This window comes from Rattus norvegicus, chromosome 10 (assembly GCF_021556685.1).
Source record: "Rattus norvegicus strain SHRSP/BbbUtx chromosome 10, alternate assembly SHRSP_T2T, whole genome shotgun sequence".
In the NCBI taxonomy this organism is placed as follows: domain Eukaryota; kingdom Metazoa; phylum Chordata; class Mammalia; order Rodentia; family Muridae; genus Rattus; species Rattus norvegicus.
Genome location: NC_141543.1, coordinates 83888140 through 83900000, shown reverse-complemented (window position 1 = coordinate 83900000; position 11861 = coordinate 83888140).

Here is an 11861-nt window from a genome sequence, read left to right as displayed (position 1 = left end):
CCCAGGAAATTGGCAAAGAGGGTGCTTCTGAAAACATTCCATCTATTTGCCCAAGTATGCTGTCTGTAAGTGACCTCTACAAGTGCATGGGTGTAGCCAGAGTCAACTATGAGAATAAAGTTGTAAAATAATAATTATGAGGCATATGAGTCCTGATTTCATTCTCCCTCATGGGTAAAGGCAATTACCTGGAACGTAGTCTGAAACCTGCTCTTGAACTGAGTCCTATTTGTTTTTAAACAGGTTGATCACAAAATTGTTCTTTCACCACTAGGGGGTTTCTCCTTTTTCTATGACCTAGGATATCTAATTCTATCAGCATTAGTTTTCCGAGGAACTCAACAGAGCCATGAAATATACAAATATCTCAAGGAAAAAACATGAGGTGGAAAATTGTTAATGGCGCAACAAGTTACAGAAATGTTGGGCAAGGCGCTTTCAAAATTGGTGAACTTGAATGCAGATGTTTTCTACACGCAAAGGTTCAGAGAGGTAAGGCAAAGCACAAATCCCAGGGCCAACAAGGAAATGTGGTAACAGGCACAACTGAAGGGAACTAAATACGGATTTATAAAAATGGCAAACAACGGAGCGAAGAGACACCGCAGTGGGAGAACGAGAGCAGATTAAACACATTTGAAGAGAGAATAATGGGGCAAAGGAAGAGCACTGACGAATTAGTCTATGAGACGAGTCAGAAATGTGACAAAAGGAGAAGAAAATTAGAAAGACTGTCAAATAGGAAGGAAAGAACATGACATTCGACATAGTTTTAATGGCGTTTTAAGACATGAATCCTACTTTAACTTTTCAGAAAGGGTCAGAGATAGAATTATTTGTAATTACATTTTCAGCTCCCAATGGTTTAAAGTTAGTACTCCTAGGAGCCAAGCTCTTGGTGCTCAGCAAGAGAGGGTTGTTATTTCCTTACAGAGAGGGACATTTTGATGGCAGTCTTAGAGAACAACAAATGCAATATTGACATTTTGCACCCATATGACTCTTTTTAATTTACAAAAAGCTGACTAGGTTTTTTACAAGAATCCGTTAAACATTTTTTTTTAACTTTTTGTCTTTTTCATTTAAAACAGACCAATGCAAGAATTTCTGGAAAAAAATGTAACAATACATTTTTATTTCATTTAATGCTATGTATATCTTATTAAGTTATTGGATGGTCTTAACCTTTGTTTTTTAAGATGAAGATACTGAAGACAGTAAAGGTACTTTAATTACCCAAGTTATACCCTTTTGGAAACTGAACTGGTTCTGAATAACGGTATTCTGAGTTTACATCTAAAGTGTTTATGAGACTATTCCCAGTACTACATATTACTTTATCACAAACTCGCTTATAAATAATGGTACTTCTGGGAGTAAACAAGATATTCAAAAATAAATAATTTTTAAAAATGGATATGTAATGGATACATTTGTGGAAATCATCCATTATGTAGTATCCCATCCCCTAGTAGATCCATGGTGGAGAGATAGTAGGTAAAGAGACCAGTAAATCCAGATGATTTCATATTATGGTTAAATGCATGTTTCCCATTCAGCCTGAGCTCACTCAGGAAGCCCTGGTCAGGAGTCATCATCTCTTTCACATGATATGAGCTCCAAAAGTACTCCATTAGAATAGCTTTGCACCATTAGGTCACAGTTAAATTACTGCTAGAAATAATATGGTCATCAACAAATCCTTATCAGTGTAAATGGTTAGACACAGGAAGTTAGCTTGCAATGTGTATATCTATTCTGGCATATGGGGAGAGCGACGGCTAGAGAGTAGATGATGGGTACACATACCACTTCTGCCTCACTGGAGTTGTGGGTTCTTTTTTTTTTTTTTTTTTTTGGTTCTTTTTTCGGAGCTGGGGACCGAACCCAGGGCCTTGCGCTTCCTAGGTAAGCGCTCTACCACTGAGCTAAATCCCCAACCCCGAGTTGTGGGTTCTTAATTCAGTAAGTCACAGTTTCTTTTATCCCTTTTGCAATGGGCACATCAATATTATTGCCTGCATGAGGTATTGTGAGGACAGGGAGAATTTATTTTTGCTCACAGTTTGAGGACCATCCATCATGGTAAGAAAGACTTGGTATCAGGAACAGAAGGCAACTGGTCCCATTTCATCCTCAGTTAGGAAGACAGTGATGAATAGTCATATCTGGGTTTCTTCTTTTAAAGCAGTCTAGAATCCTAGTTCACAGAATGGTATGAAGCACATTCAGAGTTAATCTTTTCTCAGTGAACTTAATTGGGGTAGTTTTTCACTGGCATTCTCATAGGCTAATCTAATCCTGACTAGTCTTAACAGGCCTGTCAGGGGGACTGTCTCCTATGTAAATCGATATCCTATTAGGTGGTGTTATCTTACCATGTCTTATGTTATTTTCTGTATCCTGTATATTGGTCTTATTTTACCAGCAAGGTTATAAAACATTGAGATTATATTTTAAATATGCTTCTGTTTTGCCTCCAGCAATACTGAGTTATTCTAAATTCTGTACTTAATACGACGTGAGACATAAATATTTGAGCTCTCTTATAAGTTCATTATGTATATATGTTAATGTCTAACTTCTCCACTAACATATATATGCCACATGAGAAATGGTGTAACTTTAATATTTTTCAAAGCCCCCTTTTAATGATGGTTCTTAAATGCTTTAACCTCCCTTCTAGACCACCACCCATCTGAGGTACTGAAAAATAAATGATATGGGGGAAGTGGACCTGTTTAGAAATGGTTCTTTGGAGCAAATTTCATCTTTGTTGTCAGGAAATCAGCAGTTCAGTTGATAGGTCAGCGGCGGCAGTTTGATCCCCTCGCAAACACTTCATGGATAAGTCCAGTAGTGTCAGGATAGCAGCTGTGATGACAAGACCAAGTTAAAACAGCCAGACCTCAGTGGACTCTGCATGAGTCAGCATGAGGCACCAAGGCCAACATAAATGCCATGAAAGTTCTTAGCTGTGCCTCTCTCAATGAAGCAAAGATCAGCTAAGACAAGAGGCCAACAAGCATTGCACATCTAGCTCTATAAACAAGCCTAGTTCAGTCTCCATCACTGTCCATTGAGTCCTATTTATACTTCCTCCAAACATCATGTGTACTCCACAGATCTTGCCTCAGCACTCCTCAGACTTGAGCAGTGTGTCTCAGCTGATGTCACTCTACCAGTAGGTCCAAGTCCAAGGAAGTGGCTCACCATCAGAATTTTTTTAGTGCATTTCTCTCTATGGAGTCCTGAGACAAAAAGAACTCAATTATGCAAAGTAAGGTAGACCAATATATGTGTGCCATTAGCAAAGAATCCTTCACCACGTGTCCACTCACAAGCTTGCTTTAGCAGAATACCCTTTCACCTGTGTCTATATCAGTGAAACATTACTTCACGAGTCTGCTGTAGCCTCTTACCTGTGTCTGCTTCAGCGAAATGTTCCTTCATGTGTTAGCCCCAACAAAACGCAATCTGACACAACTGACTTTCCAAAGAACCCGTAAGTTTCCACTTTAAGATAGTTTTCTATTATATTTTTTTGCTGAGTTAAAGCCACTTAGAGCTTTGATGGGTATGTATAAATATTATAAATATCAGGGCATATTAAATTATGTATGTATATTAAATTATAGTGTGTGTGTGTGTGTGTGTGTGTGTGTGTGTGTGTGTGTGTGTATACATGCCATAGCATACAAGTGCAAGCCAGAGGACAGTTGATAGGCATCATTTCTTTTCTGCTACCTGAGTTCAGATTCACAGTATGTGCCTTTATCTGCTGAGCCATCTTGCTGGTCTATATAATTAAAATTTTAAAACTAACCTTTTCAATTTCTGTCTCGTTGGCATTTGAGGTCTGAGAAATTCTGTTTGGGATAATTCCCATTCAATGAAGGTTGCTGAGCTGCATCCATGGCTCATATTAGTAGATGACATTGCGTGGTAGAGTCCTCCATTGAAACGATCCAGTTGTTATTGTAAAATGTCCTTTGGAAGACAAAATCCTCACATTTGAGAAGTATTGCTTTAAGGGATCAAGGTGATTTTGTGATGAAGAAAACATAGGAGAATGAAGAAGAGAAGTGGTTACAGAAATTTCATGTTTTCCTGTCTATGAGGCACAGGGACAGAGAAGAAATGTTCACCAGGTTAAAAGAGCTCTGAGAAGACACAGATAATGCATTGACGACAAAACTCTTCTCTGAAAGGTAATGAAGAAGGCGACTATAACAGGTCCAGTGATGTAATTAGGTTTGTGCTGCAGTGTTAGGTCTGATTACCCACAGACATAACCCTATAATTTGAAAAGAGAGGATAAAAATGGTCACAAACGTTTCTTTTTCCATCTTGGAAATTAACATTTATTCATCTCCGAGATCACACTGGGGTTCAAGAAGCGGGTTTAAAAGTTTAATCGAGAATAAAGTAGCAATAACACATATCTAAGTATGTTTCTAAAGCACCACCACTATTGCAATATCCAGAATCCAAGAAGGTTTATTCTTAATTATTTTTGAGAGATAAGGTGCTCCTATCTTTCTGACATCAGTGAATAAGAAATTTTAGTTAACAAAACGATAGTAATGCCAGCTTTCACTCCTTGCAGTCTAAGGTAAATCTTTCATTAATCCTAGCCTGGAGCCTGACTCTAAAACCAATCCTGGCTCCAGGCATGGGCACTAGAACACACTCTACATCATTTAATTTTTGGCTTAGTTTTGAGTATTCATTGCTTTCAGTATTAATCCTACTGTAGAATCAGTTTCCCTAGGATCTGTACCCTGATTTGTTTTTCTCATCCCCTCTTAATGTCTGGACTTAAAATGTTGTCAACCACTTCTCTCTATCTTGTCGAGACTGTTTCAATTATATATATGTATATACATGACAGTGGTTTCTGAGCTAAGCTATATTTTGTAAATGAGTTTCAACTTCTTTTGCAATCACAAAAATGCTTTTTAATTATTCACTGATAATCAAATGGAGACATGTAATTATGACATTAAAACCCAAAATCCAAGCACTTTTTTTCTTCAGTTACTTAATTTGTAGTCTGAATGGAGAACTCTTCAGCCCCTATGATGACAGATTCTAACAGCAGCTGCAACAGACACAGTGTTGTGAAGGATCTAATTGGCCTTCTTTGCATTCATTTTTTTCTAGGATTAGAGGTATTCAGTCAGAAAGCAAAAAGAAGGGGCTTGAGAAGAAGGACCATCAGTTACAACTCAGAATATCTTGTCTGAAGTAGGGTATTCTCTAGACTTGGGAGAGGGCAAAAATCATAGAAAAAGCTACAGTGTTGTGAAGGAAAATGGGGAAGGAATACCAATGAAGAGGACTCTCTTGTACTAACCAGATATTTGTTAGAAAAATAATAAGGCTTTTTATTTTACCTCTCATCCCTTGGCATCCATGTTTACCTAATGGTGATTTTTCTTCATAATAATGTCCTGTGACTTGCTGGGAGCCTCCCGTCCTGGAGAAGGCAGTGGCAGGGGCACAGAGTAGGACTCTGGTGATGGCTTTAAAGCACTTCAGGAAGTGCTAGCTCTCTAAATGTACTGAAATGCTGGTGATAACTTCTAAAAAGTCCGGAAAACTTTCTTGCTCTTCCTGAGGGCAAAAAGCTGCTGGCTTAGGTGATTGGCACCTGTAGCCTAATGGTGGAGGATTAAATAATATGACCTTTGTTCTATCTCAGAAGGGGCTAAGCAGCTCCTTCATCCTTAGTAGTGGGAAGTCACAGGAAGAAAAGGGGATACTTTGGAAAGGGATTATGGAGTTTATTACTAGGTTGTAAAAAGTTTCCTATGAAAGCTACCTAAGGCGAAAAGCAAAAAGATCCTAAGTAGGGAAGGGGAGAAAATTCTCTCTCTCATCTCTTTGTCCTCAGCACTTACACATCTTTCAGAACACATGATCACATGTTAAAAAGTTCCTCACGAGTTCACACACAAAATCAATTCATAAATTGAAATAGACATTTACAACAGAGGATGTTTACATGCATATCCATTAGGAGTAATTTTCTGGCTAAACATCCATCACCTGTCACAACTCCACAGGTTCCTTGAAGGTTTAAAACTATAACTAAGTTATTAGTGAGGTTTTGTATAGATAAACACAGCCAACAGTTTATCTTCTGTCCTAGCACCTGTAATAAATTGTTAGCTCACTTTTTATGACCTTTGGTTAACTGTTTTACAACCTCTTGGAATGTGCTCTGAGTAGGAGAAAGTCTGGTTCCTATCTAAGAGCAATTAACTGGTGACACTTGGGAGGCTGGCAGAGTTCTCATTGAAGTCTTGACTATCAGAAAAGGACCTAAAAGCAGTCCCACTATAAAAGAGCTTAATAATCACTGATATAATTTTAGAAGTTCTTATAGGATCATCATTAAAACTTAAAAACTCGTCCGTTTGTCTATGTAGCATCACTAGACAGTACACCTTAATAGATCTGCAGAGATCTGCCCCAAAGGGGTGGGATAATACCTAGATATTGTTATACATGTTTAACAATAACAGGAAAAGCATCTTAATAGCAGGAATTTTTACTAAAGTGAATTCTCTTATGGTCTTGCACAATAAGAGAAAATATGTTACAGATTGTATTATAATCCAAAGCAGACCATCTCAGGAATATCACCTGCTATTAGCTTGTCCAATTATGACTCCTGACAGTGACTCTCTCAAATTATATATTTGAGAGTCGCCAATAACACTGACAGTGTCACCAAAAACCACACCATTTTTCTTCCCTTGCTGTGTCCACTAGAACTTCTGGTTTCATGCCATGTTCAAAGCATGAAAATGGATATTCTTGTCTGGTTTATGGTCTGCTTTAAATATGACATATCTGTGCCTCTATCATTTATGTTGTGGTACAGTCCACTTGTACATAGAGTGTTGGGAGAGTATTAAATTTTGCACAGTATTTTTTTTGGGTGGCATCCACTGAGACAGTCATGTAATTTCAATCCTTTTTATTAATTTGATACACTGTGATTATTGATTTTTATGTGGTAATCTATTACTTATGTATCTTGTATAAATCCCACTTACCATAGCTTATAAATAACCTAGTACAGTGATAATTTACCTTGTTTTAGTTGATGAAGGACTATCTACAAAGATTCATATATATATATAGTACATATACAGTGGATATATCTATATCTATATCTATATCTATATCTATATCCATATCTATATCTATATCTATATCTATATCTATATCTATATCTATATCTATCTATATCTATATTTCAAGCACATAGTAGGCCATACCACATGGGTTTACATTAGTGTATCCAGTCTCCAATGATGAAATTGTTTGACAGTCCTTAGACTGTCTCTCCACTGTTAAAATGGTAAATGACAATACTTAGTTAATTTCTTTATTTTTTACAATATTTTAATATTATGGTTTTTATATTTTTAATATAATTATAATTATATTATTCACTCTTTTCTTCCTCTACTCTTTCCCATGCATTTCAAATTTATGATCTCTGGCCTCTTTTTCTTTGTTGTTTTACACATATACACACATATACCCCCCAAACTTGTAAATACACTATTATGTATATTTATTATATATCCATACAACATTATTAATGAGTACATGGATTCATGGCTGACCACACACATGGTTGTGAGCTTTTCCTTGGGGAAGACTATATTCTCTCACTCTCAGCATTCCTTATTTGCCTTTGGTTTTCTGTTTAGTGTTGTAGTCCCATGCAAATTTCCCCTTCCATGCTAAGATGTCTGATGGTGTTGTCCTTGCTCAGGTGTTATTTAGTCAGAGACTTCATGTTCTAATGAGGTCATGGATCTTAGAGGAGAATTTACACCTGCCGATTTACTAAGGCAGCTTAATTTCTAACTGCATTCTTAATACTTATTTTATATGTGGAGGTAAGTTCGGCTTTCACCCCACAATAAGAAACCCTTCTTTGCATCAGATAAGACTATTATAGAAAACAACTGATTAAACTGCAGAGAAGAGACCATTCATGTGGGACCTGATAAGGGTCAAACCCTCGAAAAATTGGCTGAGGTGCCTATTTAACTTATCAAAATGGACCTGGCCACCAGGTTCTTCCAGCATTCCTCAGTCCCTACCAGTTACAGAGCCCTCCGCACATCTTCCTCTACCCCAAAATCTCCATCCCAGGGACTGGGCTGCTCCTCTTCAAGAGGCATTTCCCTATATAATCAGACATTGCCCCCTCATTGCCCCCATTTTGCCCCCTCACCTTCTTGACTACTGCACCTGGTGGTACTGTCTCTGTCTGCCTTTGACTATGCCTTTCCTCTCATCTACAATAAACTTTCTCCTCCACTGCACTTAGGTGCCATTGTGTCCTTTCTTTTTTCTTTCAGTAACCATTTCAAACTGATCCATTTACAAAACAACTCCTCTACCTAAGACGCAGTGAATATCATGGTAGGAATGCAGAAAGAGCCTAAGAATCAGCAGAGTAGGGTATCTGCTGTGAGTGTGCTAAGTATTACAGTGAAGATGGGTAAAGGAACATCTTTTGCAGATGAGATGGCTGCATATATTCAACATACTTAAGATTTTTATAAAATAAAAAGCCTCTTGAACCAATAATTGGACTCAGGAATTTATAGCACAAAAAATCAAATGATAAGGATCAGTTGCATTTCAGAACATCAATTATGTTCAAAAAGGATATTAAGAAAAGAAACCACATAAATCACACCAAAATGAATAAGACACATGCAAGATAACACTCTTTAAAGAAGGAAAGACTTGCATGAATAAAACACATATGACAGTGAAAATATTGAAGGAGACATAAATAAGTAGAAAGACATCCCATGAAATAGAAAATGTTACCAATGTCAAAATGTTCATACCGCCCAAGGTTATATACAGACCCTCTGCCATCTTACCCATTTCATCATGGCATTATTCACAGGAACAGAAGGCTTCCAAAATTAATTGAGCACCTCTAAAAACCGAGAGTAGGCAAAGTGATCTTGAGAAAGAAAAACAAAGTTAGAATAATCATACTAATTTATTTTCAAAATACACTCTTAAGCAGTAGGTACAAGTGGCTCAAAAGTTAATGGCCATTTCCATGTACACAGTGAATTTTGGGTCAGCATAGGTTTACATGTGTTCCTGTCTCAAAAACAAAACAAAACAAAAAAACAGGACAAACAAGCAAACAAACAAAAACCCAAATACCAACCAACAAATAGCCAACAGAAAAAATGAGCAGATATTTCCTCAAAGGAAATATATAAATAACAATAGACTGAAATGGTACTCACTATCATTAACTAATCATGAATGAAGTGCAAGTAAAAACTCTAAGAACACATCATTCACACTTGGAATATCTTCTGTAAAATAAAATCTCGAAGGACACCTTATTCACACTTGGAAAATCTATTGTAAAAGAAATAAAAAGAGGCCAGCAAGGTGGATCCATGGGTAAGGTGTTTGCCCAATTAGCCCCAGAAACACACAAGGTAGAATATGAAAGCTTAATCCCACAGGTTGTTACCTGTCTTCCATCTATGCACATACATTCATTCACAAACAAATAACTACAAGTATAAATTTAAAACAAGAAAAGCATTGGTGATAATGTGAAAAATTATTACCCTTGTACAGTCAGGAGGAATATATAAATGTATAGCTGAATGCAGGTCAAAAAATTCTAAGCTTAGACCTATTATATTATCTGAAAGATCAAAAATTAGGACCCCAAAGAAATGTCTATACTCTCTTCCTCACTGAAGCACTGATTATTCACCATGAATGACGTATGAAAACACCAAGAGGGCACAGGATAGATGGATGGATAAAGGGATGTGACAGACATATTGAAATAACATTTAGCTCTAAATAAAACAAACTGCATGGGCAAAATAAGTCAGAACAGGGAGCAGCATCATAATCATTCAAATTCATAGCAATTGGACTTCAAGATGAATGTCAGTGGCTGGTGTGAAGAAAATGTGCAGTTGTTCTTTGGAATCAGAGTCTGTTATTATAGGTGAATGCATTCTAGAGATCTTCCATGCAGCACAGTGCCTGTTGGATTCTCTCCCTCTCCCTCTCCCTCTCCCTCTCCCTCTCCCTCTCCCTCTCCCTCTCCCTCTCCCTCTCCCTCTCCCTCTCCCTCTCCCTCTCTCCCTGTCCGTGTGTGTGTGTGTGTGTGTGTGTGTGTGTGTGTGTGTGTCTTGTTTTACAGTCACTGATCACTTTATTTTTGAGATTAGTTCTTTTCCTGGTGTGAAACTTTATAACTAGGCTAATGTAGTTGGTCATCAATCCCTTGAAGCCAAGAAGGTATGAGCCTCCCCAGTACTGGGATTACAAGTCTATGCCACCACAGGCAGCTATATTGCTCTGGTCCTAGGGATTCAGTTGAGGTCTTGATGTTTGCATGGCAAGCATTTTTAACTGATATACCTCCTCAGTTCCTGTCAATTAAGCTTTAGCAAAGCAGCTAAAAGTGCTTAAGGTATGGTAGAATGGTAAGCAAAATTGTTATTGTAACGTCAGCAATTCATCCGTCTGGTAAGATTAAAAACATAATTACAGTGAAATACATAAAACAACTGACATTTATTGAAGACTTCTAGAGGCCAGCACCCTATGAAGGGCTTGCTAAGCCAGCCTTTCTCTGTACCCTAACACTAACTAGTGCTTTGCAAGCTTCTTTCTCAATGAATTGGAAAAACCAGGGCCAGCTGCAAGTACAGAAATACCTTGCAGGCACCGTTGCCAGGGGAGTTCATGAACAGGGACCAAAATAGGGCAGACTATTTTTTCCTGGGAGTCTGACTACCCAGAGGGCTGCCTTTGCTGCATTGAAGCTGCTTTGTTCATTTCTTAGTGACAAGAGCTTGCTGGCTGTCAGGACAAGATCCTTGAAAGCCCAGAGCCGAATTAGAAGACAGCCTCCCCTTTCTAGGCTCTAATGGAATGATTGCATTCTGTAAGCTGCTCTTAAACAAGCTCCCAGAGCCAACCATTGGGCTGTGACACTTTGTGGTAGACCAGAAGGCTATTAGAAGGAGGGAATAATGACACCCTGAATGGGCAGCAGATATTTTCAGCCAATCCTGGGAATGTTTCCTCTTCTACATATGGAACTTCATGTTCTTCTTTCCTCATCTGTCTCACCCTACAACTGCCACCCCCTTGAAGTGTCATGACTTTTTAGTCGTGACTGGTTGGTGAATTACATGTGAAGGGGAAAAAGTCCTCAGAGCAAAGGCAATTTGTCAGTGCAATATTAAAACAAAGTATGGGGAAGGAACATTTCAGCAAAAGCCAAGCTCACTAACCTTTCTGAGATAACTGTATTTAATTTGAGCTGAATTAAGAAGACTGTTTGGATGTCTTACATATTATAAAGTTTATGTGCAGGTCCCACATTACCCCAAAGGTTGCTTGCAATCTCAGCCCCTCTGCACAGCATCATTTCCAGCTGTAAATTGAATTCTGAATTGCATTTCATCTACTGATGGAGCTCCAATCACTCATGTGAGGAGGTACTCAATACCTGCTCTCCCCAACTGAGATTAGTTTCCTGAATGTTACGTCCACTCTCTATTCCATAAGTCCCACACCCCAAAGGAAGCTGCTAAATAAGTTACAGAGAAGTACATGTGTGTGTGTTCATGAGAAAGAGAAAGAGAGAGAGAGAGAATGTGTGTGTGTGTGTGGGGGGGGTGGTACATATGCACGTATGTGCATATGAGTGTGAAGGCTAGAGAATAACCTAGAGTATTATTTGTCAGGAGTTTCTCATCTTAGTTTTTGAGAAAGAGTCTACGATTAGGAACTGGAGATCCCCA